Genomic DNA, 9006 nt, shown 5'->3' on the forward strand with positions numbered 1-9006 from the left:
TTACTAAGAAAAATGTATTTGCATATCCTGATTCTCATGAGAGCCAACTTGGTATCATAAATAAGTAATTTAGTTCTTAGTCTGAAATATCAATAGCTAATGTTTCCTGCAACATATGTGTTCCCTTAGGTCATGAAAGCACTTCTGTTTTTCCTTCTAAGCAGGCAAAATCAGATACATATTTGATGTTAGACAGAATACTATAAAATCTCTTCTATGAACTTCATAGTCATATGGCTTTGGGCAGTGTTTAAAGTATATAAATATATAATTTTACCAATGGCTGTTTTCCAAAGGGTATGTCTAATAATTTGCTTTGTTTTACAATCAATTTTTTCCTGCTTTTTACAAAATTGAAATGATACACGTCATTTGGATTTTAAAATACATCTACATGTAGCACATCCAATACTATCAATCAGGACCAGCAAAATAAATGATGGGGGCACTTGTTCAAAAATTATAAATAATTTCAAGACAGTGACAACCAAACTTTAAACTAAGCATGGGGCCTTTCTGACAACAGGGTCCCATGCAACTGCCCAGGTCACACAGCCATGAAGTGGGTTCTGCTTTCAAGACAACATGAACTTTGGAAAATAACTTTCTTCTCTTTGATGGCGAAGTCAGGGGTTTCCATCGTGAGGTGATCTGCCGTAGGATGTATTCTTACCAATACAAATATGATGCCATGACAAAAAAAAAAAAATCATCATTTTCCTTCAAAAGCCAGGGATTTATACTGAGAAAAATCTGATTGTCTTCAGTTTCCTAAAATGAATTCAGTAACTGAACAAATGTGTCTTTATGTGCTTAACTCTCTTTCAAATTTATTATATTTAGATATTTTAAAATTTATCCAATGTTCTTTTATATCTAGCAAGTATTAATCCTTAATTAAAATATTTTTGTGATATATTAATATATTTAATGTACAGATACTCTTGAAAATCTCTAGTTTTTTTGTAACGAGCTATGCACTTTTACATTAAATATGACTGAATTTTAAAATTACATATATAAATTTTAAGAAATTTTTTTTCTTAAAAAATGTAGGAAGTTTTGAAAAATATTTTCTGGGGCTTTAAGAATTTAAATACATAGTTTCAAAGCCTGGTATAGCACCGTATATGTGTATACATATGATGTACAAAACATAAAAGTTTTCAAAAGTTGTCTTTAAGGCAGGAAATGAGAACAGAGCACCTATGCCAGTTTTAGAATGAAATAACAAATGAATATATTTTTAAATTTACGTGTTGAGTTTTTGAACTGTTGATGGACAGTGGGACTGTCCTTAAGCTAACAGACATGTGGACCAAAGTTAAGTTCTTTCCTGTTGTACTAAACTGTTTCTATTGAAACCAGCTGGTTTTTCCCACTTGATGCCACAGAGGAGGAATCTTTCCCATAAGTGAATGGGAAGCTTTGAGAAGTATATTTCTGGAAAACTGAAATGGATTATATTCTTTTTATATAGTTGGGTACGAATGTATCTATTTTCACTGGTAATGGTTCTCCCTTCTCTCTTTCCCCAGTCATGTCCTTCCTCAAGTTTTTTTTTTTTTTTTCCCATATTGTAAAATCAAACATAAAATCATTAGAATACACGTTTATGTATTCTAATGCATGTTAGAACATTTGAATATATAGGAAACACAAGGCTGCTTGAAGAAAAATGCATTGTTACTGTGCAATTAAATTTTGGCTTCTGGCTTTCTTTAGTTTGAACAACACTCTTGTCTACCCTGATAGTCACAGATGTCATCTCTGCAACAGAAACAAAGTAGTGGTGGCAAATTTCTAGAATGTTTTAAAAAACCCATCCACACCCATGTGCCTTTTCAAAATCAACTAAACTCTAAAGCATCTCTGGTTCTTTCAAAGTTTGTGTTGTAAGGGGAAATGTAGGTGATGCTATAGTACTTTATATTTTTCTTACAATGACAGCTACCAATTCTTTTTCACTTAAGTTAGATTGAGAAATTTCATTTAATGGCAGCTGATGGGCCATTTTCAATTGGGAAAATTCATTTATATCTGTGGTAAACTTTGTTTTGATGAAAAGTTACACTAGCATTTTACCACCAGATGAAAACAAGATGAGCATCATTTTAAAATTAATGTATTTAAAATAAAGTACAGAGGAAAACATGTATATAATATATCAGGCTTTGTTTTGAATGAATCTTTTTCCCCAATCCTTAATGTAAAGATCTTGTGCTGTAACTTTTACAGCCATGCAAATAAGAGTGCTAAACTGTGGACTTAAAAGTAGGTGTGTAAATATTTTTAATCAGTGTTACTTGGAAAATAAAATATAACAACCACATTAAAAAAAAAGTTGTCTTTAAAGTTTTTCTTATTTGTAATACACAAGGACTTTTAAATCTATAATTTGCTTGTTTTCTCAACATTATTTAAAAATAAAGCTGATTCGTGAAAAAGAATAAAAGTAACTTTAGTATGAAGGTTTTGAACTGATCTCAGATCAATGTACATGACTATTCTATAATAGATACTGAATCAATTAAATGGTAAATTAGAAAAAATATGACAGAATCCCACTTCCTTAAAAAAATGGGTAGGCCTCTCATCTTGTAGAATATCTGATATGGCCAATTGTGTGAGAAATGCCCAGAATTTATTCTAACAATTCTAATCTATTCTGTTTTTATGATAATAATTATAATGATAAAAATAATGACTAATGTATATTGGGTATCTTTATGTACTATCTTCTATGCTTTATAATTATTATACCTTTAGTTTGCTCTAGCACACTGAGATGTTCATCTTCATTTCAGTATTAGAGATGAGGACATCCAGACCCAGAAAGTCAAATTAAATTTCCCAAATTAATAAGAGTTACTCTCAGGACATAAACCTATGTTTATGCAATTTCAAAGCCCTTGCATTGTCCAATGTACCATAGACAACGATCTGTTTCATTGACTTATGATCTATTTCCGTTCTCTTTATCAGTGTCAAATATACAAGAGGGCTTTGTTCTTAAGACCTTAACCATTTCACAAGCTGTTATGTGATATAATAATACTGGAACTTGAAAAAATGATTTAGATTTGCTAGTTGCAGTAGACAAAACATTAGAAAACAATTTGAATCCATATTTATTTACTGTTTTAAGCAGCTAGGTTTAGTTTTCTAAGTAAAGTTCAAATATTTAGGGTTTAATAAGTTAATGATCTTGGCTACAGGAGTACATGCTCTGTACCATGTACTAGTTCATAAGATTATGGATTCAAACTCATAAATAAAACTAAGTTGCCTGACCACGATCCTCTTCTTCTTATCTACTGTTACTATTTTTAATTGAATTCAAGGATAATATTTATTTTTAGAAGCTATATTTGTATATTTTAAATATGCGAATTTTTCTTTTAAGGGATACTGGAGGTCATTGTGGATTATTACCATAATACAAAATGGTTAGTGATATTGTGAAATTGCGTTTCTGGATAGAGAGTCAGAGAGTTGCATCTTTATGTTGACCTTTGTGGAAAGCCCTTGAAGAAGGGACTTCCTTTACTCATTTGTGCAAATAAGATTTAGGTCAAGTCATTTGATTCAGATTGAACAGGATTTCAACATGAATCCCATTACTTCCTAGCTAAGTAATCAAAAGAAAATTAAGTACTTTGAATTTAAGATCATCATTTGCAAAATGAGCAGAGTAATAACCCTGTATCATAGGATTTCTGTGAAGACTGCATGAGAAAATGCATATAAAAAGATTTGTGTTGTGCTTAATATACACTTAGAATTTTTAAAATATTAGCTATTATAAATGGTTCTCTATGGCCACCCACCTGTTTGAATTTTCCCAGTTAAAGAGAATTCTCTGAATTGTGAAAAATGATAATGTACCACCTGATACTTAAACTGCTAGGGAACACTTTGTTATTCTATGTGGAAATCTGTGTTCCTGCAGTAGTTTTCCAGAAATCTTAGTTTTATCAGCTTGTAGCTTTAGCCCATTCCACATAGCAGGTTGTCTTAAATTACTATAGTATAATTCATTATTGTGTTATTTATAATTTAATATGTACCTCATATTCTTATTTTTGCCTGCCCAGAAACCTTTTCTGATCCTTCTTTTTAGGAGTATCTCTAGTTTGCTTTTGCATAATAGCCTCCTATTTCTTACCGTCCCGATGGAACTATCCATTAAAATGACAGTCTGATTTCCTCCCCCTTCATACTGTCCTCAGGTATGTGAACCAACTGAGACATTCAAATGCTCTGTCCCTAGAAAATGACTATCATTTGAGTAAAAAACCCAAAATGGCTGAAGTTGAATGGGCCACTTTCTTCCCAAGGGTAGTACAAGGAGCAGATTTCCATTGAAACCCTGATAACTTATTTTCACTTGTTCTTGATGTTTCTAATCTCTTGCTTTCTCTCCGCCTCCATATACACAAATATATATATGTCTTTTATTCCATGATGTTATCAATATTTTAAAATAAATTTATTTTTTACTTATATTTTTTTCTTTTTTCCCAGTTTTATTGAGAAATAATTGATATATGTCACTGTATAATTTTAAAGCATACAGAATGATGGTTTGAGTTATAAATATTGTGAAATGGTTACCAGAGTAGTTTCAGCTAACATGCATCTTTTCATATAGATACAAGAAAAAAAAGGAAAAAAATTCTCCTTGTGATGAGAACTCTTAGGATTTACACTCTTGACTTCCCTCTGTATCAGTGTTCGTTATCATTATTGTGGTGTACATTATATCCCTAGTACTTATTTATCTTATAACTGGAAGTTTGTACTTTGGACCACCTTTATCTATTAATAATTCACCATCCCCCCACCTTCTACCTCTGATAACCACAAGTCTGACTTCTTTTTGCTATGAGTTTGGGTTTTTTTGGGTTTTGTTTTTGTTCCTGTTTTTTAGATTCCACATATAAGGGAGGTCGTACAGTATTTGTCTTTTTCTGTCTGACTTGTTTCACTTAGCATAATGCCTTCAAGTTTCACCCATGTTGTCACAAATGGTAGGATTTCCTCATTTTTACACATATATACCACAAGTTTTTTTTCCATTCAACTACTGATGGACACTTAGATTGTTCCCATGTCTTGGCCATTATAAACAATGCTGCTATGAACATGGGGGTGTAGATACTTTTTCAAGTTAGTGTTTTCATTTCCTTTGGATATCTTTCCACAATTGGAATGGTGAGATCAAACGGTAGTTCTGTCTTTAGCTTTTTGAGGATCCTCCATACTATCGTCCATAGTGGCTGTATCAATTTACAGTCCCACCAACAGTGCAGGAGGGCTCCCTTTTCTCCATCCATGCTAGCATTAGTTATCTCTTCATTTTTGGTTTTCTTTTTCCAATCCTTTATGCTCAGTCTATGTGTGTCTTTTAACAGTAAAGTTAGTCTCCTATAAGCAGCACATTGTTGAATCTTTGTTATCCATTCAGTCATTCTGTGACTTCTAATTGGAGAATATAATCCATTTATGTTTAACATAATTATTGATAGGTTAAGACATTATTGCTATTTTGTTAATTGTTTTCTGGTTGTTTTGTTGATCCTTCATTCCTTGTTTCTTATCCTGCTGTCTTTTTTTGTGTGTTTTAATGTCTTTTGTTATCAGTATTCTATGAATTCTTTTTTTTTTTGAATTTTATTTTATTTTTTTATACAGCACGTTCTTATTAGTTATCTATTTTACACATATTAGTGTATATATGTCAATCCCAATCTCCCAATTCATCCCACCCCCCCCCCAGCTTCCCCCGCCTTTGTGTCCATATGTTTGTTCTCTACATCTTTTTCTCTTTTTCTGCCATGCAAACTGGTTCATCTGTACCATTTTTCCAGATTCCACATATATGCGTTAATATACGATATTTGTTTTTCTCTTTCTGACTTACTTCACTCTGTATGACAGTCTCTAGATCCATCCACATCTCAGCAAATGACTCAGTTTCATTCCTTTTTATGGCTGAGTAATATTGCCTTGCATATATCTGCCACATCTTTATCCATTCATCTGTTGATGGACACTTAGATTGCTTCCATGTCCTGGCTATTGTAAACAAAGCTACAATGAACATTGTGGTACTTGACTCTTTTTGAATTATGGTTTTCTCAGGGTATATGCCCAGTAGTGGGATTGCTGGGTCGTATGGTAGTTCTATTTTTAGTTTTTTATGGACGCTCCGTACTGTTCTCCATAGTGGCTGTATCAATTTTCATTCCCACCAACAGTGCAAGAGGGTTCCCTTTTCTCCACACCCTCTCCAGCATTTATTGTTTGTAGATTTTTTGATGATGGCCATTCTGACTTATATGAAGTGACACCTCATTGTAGTTTTGATTTGCATTTCTCTAATGATTAGTGATGTTGAGCATCCTTTCATGTGTTTGTTGGCAATCTGTATATCTTCTATGGAGAAATGTCTGTTTAGGTCTTCTGCCCATTTTGGGATTGGGTTGTTTGTTTTTTGATATTGAGCTGCATGAGCTGCTTGTAAATTTTGGAGATTAATCCTTTGTCAGTTGCTTCATTTGCAAATATTTTCTCCCATTCTGAGAGTTGTCTTTTGGTCTTGTTTATGGTTTCCTTTGCTGTGCAAAAGCTTTGAAGTTTCATTAGGTCCCACTTATTTATTTTTGTTTTTATTTCCATTTCTCTAGGAGGTGGGTCCAAAAGGATCTTGCTGTGATTTATGTCATAGAGTATTCTGCCTATGTTTTCCTCTATGAGTTTGATAGTGTCTGGCCTTACATTTAGGTCTTTAATCCATTTTGAGTTTATTTTTGTGTATGGTGTTAGGGAGTGTTCTAATTTCACTCTTTTACATGTGACTGTCCAGTATTCCTAGAACCACTTATTGAAGAGGCTGTCTTTTCTCCTTTGTATATCCTTGCCTCCTTTGTCATAGATTAGTTGACCATAGGTGCATGGGTTTATCTCTGGGCTTTCTATCCTGTTCCATTGATCTATAGTTCTGTTTTTGTAGTATGCTTTGAATTCTTTATTGTGTTCTTTTGTGTAATTACTACATTTTCCCTTACGGTTACCATGATGCTTTCATAAAATATCTTAATCTTATAACACCCTATTTTTAAACTGATAACTTAACTTCAATAGAATTTGTAAACTTTACACTTTTATTTGTTTTCTCCCTTAAATTTTAGGTTATTGCCATTATAATTTACATGTTTTTATATTGAATAACTAATAATAGATTATTGTAGTTATGATTATTTTTACTACTTTTTTTAAACTTTCAAACCAGAGTTGTAAGTAAATTATGTACAACTATTACCATATTGCAGAATCTAAATATGAGTATATATTCACAAAATTCAGTGAAGTTTATACTATGTTTTATGTTTTTTTTAATGATGTAATGACCATTGTTTTTCTTTCACTCAAAGAGCTTCCTTTAGCATTTCTTATAAGACAGGTCTGGTGGTAATGAACTCCCTCAGATTTTGTTTGCTTGGAAAAGTCTTTATCCCTCCTTCATTTCTGAAAGACAGTTTCATTAAGTATAGAAATTTGGGTGATAGTTATTTTCTTTCAGTATTTTGAGTATCTCAACCAATTCTCTCCTATCCTGAAAAGTTTCTGTTGAGAAATCCACCAGTAGTCTAATGGGGGTTTCCTTGTGTGTAAATTCTCTCTTTTCTCCTGCTTCTCTTAAAATCCTTTCTTTGTCTTTGACTTTTGACAACTTAATTACAATATGTCTCCCTATAAGCATTATTTGGGGCCATTTGGGCCACATGGATCTGGATGTCCATTTGTCTCCCTAGGTTCTGGAAATTTTCAATCGTTATTGCTTTAAATATACTTTCTGTCCCTTCCTCTTTTCCTTCTCCTTCTATAATTCTCATTATGTGAATATTGTTGACTGTGTCCCATAATTCCTGTAGGCTTTCTTCACTCTTTTTTTTGTGTGTGTGGTACGCGGGCCTCTCACTGCTGTGGCCTCTCCCGTTGCGGAGCACAGGCTCCGGACACGCAAGCTCAGCGGCCATGCCTCATGGGCCCAGCAGCTCCATGGCATGTGGGATCTTCCTGGACCGGGGCACGAACCCGTGTCCTCTGCATCGGCAGGCGGACTCTCAACCACTGCGCCACCAGGGAAGCCCCTTTCTTCACTCTTTTTCATTCTTATATCTTTTTGGTCCTCGGAGTAATTTCCAACGTCCTTTCCTCCAGTTGCTGATTCTTTCTTATGCATTGTCAAGTCTACTTTTGAAACTCTCTAATGAATTCTTCCGCTTAGGTCGGTTATTGGAGCTTTATTGGTTTCCTTTGGTTGTGTCATATTTACCTGATTTTTTTGTGATCCCTCATTTCTTATGCTGGTATCTACACAATTGAGTAATTGGACTTCTCTTCCGGACTTTACAAGTTTGCTTTTGCAGACAGTTCTTCACCAGTCAGCTCGGTTTGTGTTTTTTGGGTTTGTCTGCTGGTAATGTCCTTGTGTTGATGAGGTCTGCTAATATGGTCTCTTTGGGGATGAGGCAACAGTTCTACCTCTGAGCATAGGAGGGAGTTCTGCAGGTGAGAAAACTCTGATTGGGCTTATTACTTGGGCACTGCAGTTATGAACTCTGCAACGATTCATGTGCTTGTTAGGCCCATCCCCCCCTCTCTGTCACATTCAGATTCCCAGTGGTTGAACCCAGCATATTTCCCTGAAATCTCCATGGAGCAAGATCAGTAGGGGATCCTGCAGAGCAACCCACAGTGCTGGGGGTGCTAGTTGTCCCCGTGGGTTCTCTTTTGCCACTGGAGGAACTAGAGGCTCAGGGAAGACCTCTCTGCATGGTGCCATGCCAACCTAGGGGAGAGGCAGTTAATGTATAGCTGCTTCTCTTAGCTTTTTCATGCAGTCTGCCTTGGTGCTTCAGTCACCCCCATGTTCTAGGAGTCTCTCAGTTTTGTCTTTTTTCTTGAATAGTTGTTAGTTGTTCTTCTTGTGAAGGG

This window comes from Lipotes vexillifer, unplaced genomic scaffold (assembly GCF_000442215.2).
Source record: "Lipotes vexillifer unplaced genomic scaffold, Lipotes_vexillifer_v1.1 scaffold66, whole genome shotgun sequence".
Taxonomy (NCBI): domain Eukaryota; kingdom Metazoa; phylum Chordata; class Mammalia; order Artiodactyla; family Lipotidae; genus Lipotes; species Lipotes vexillifer.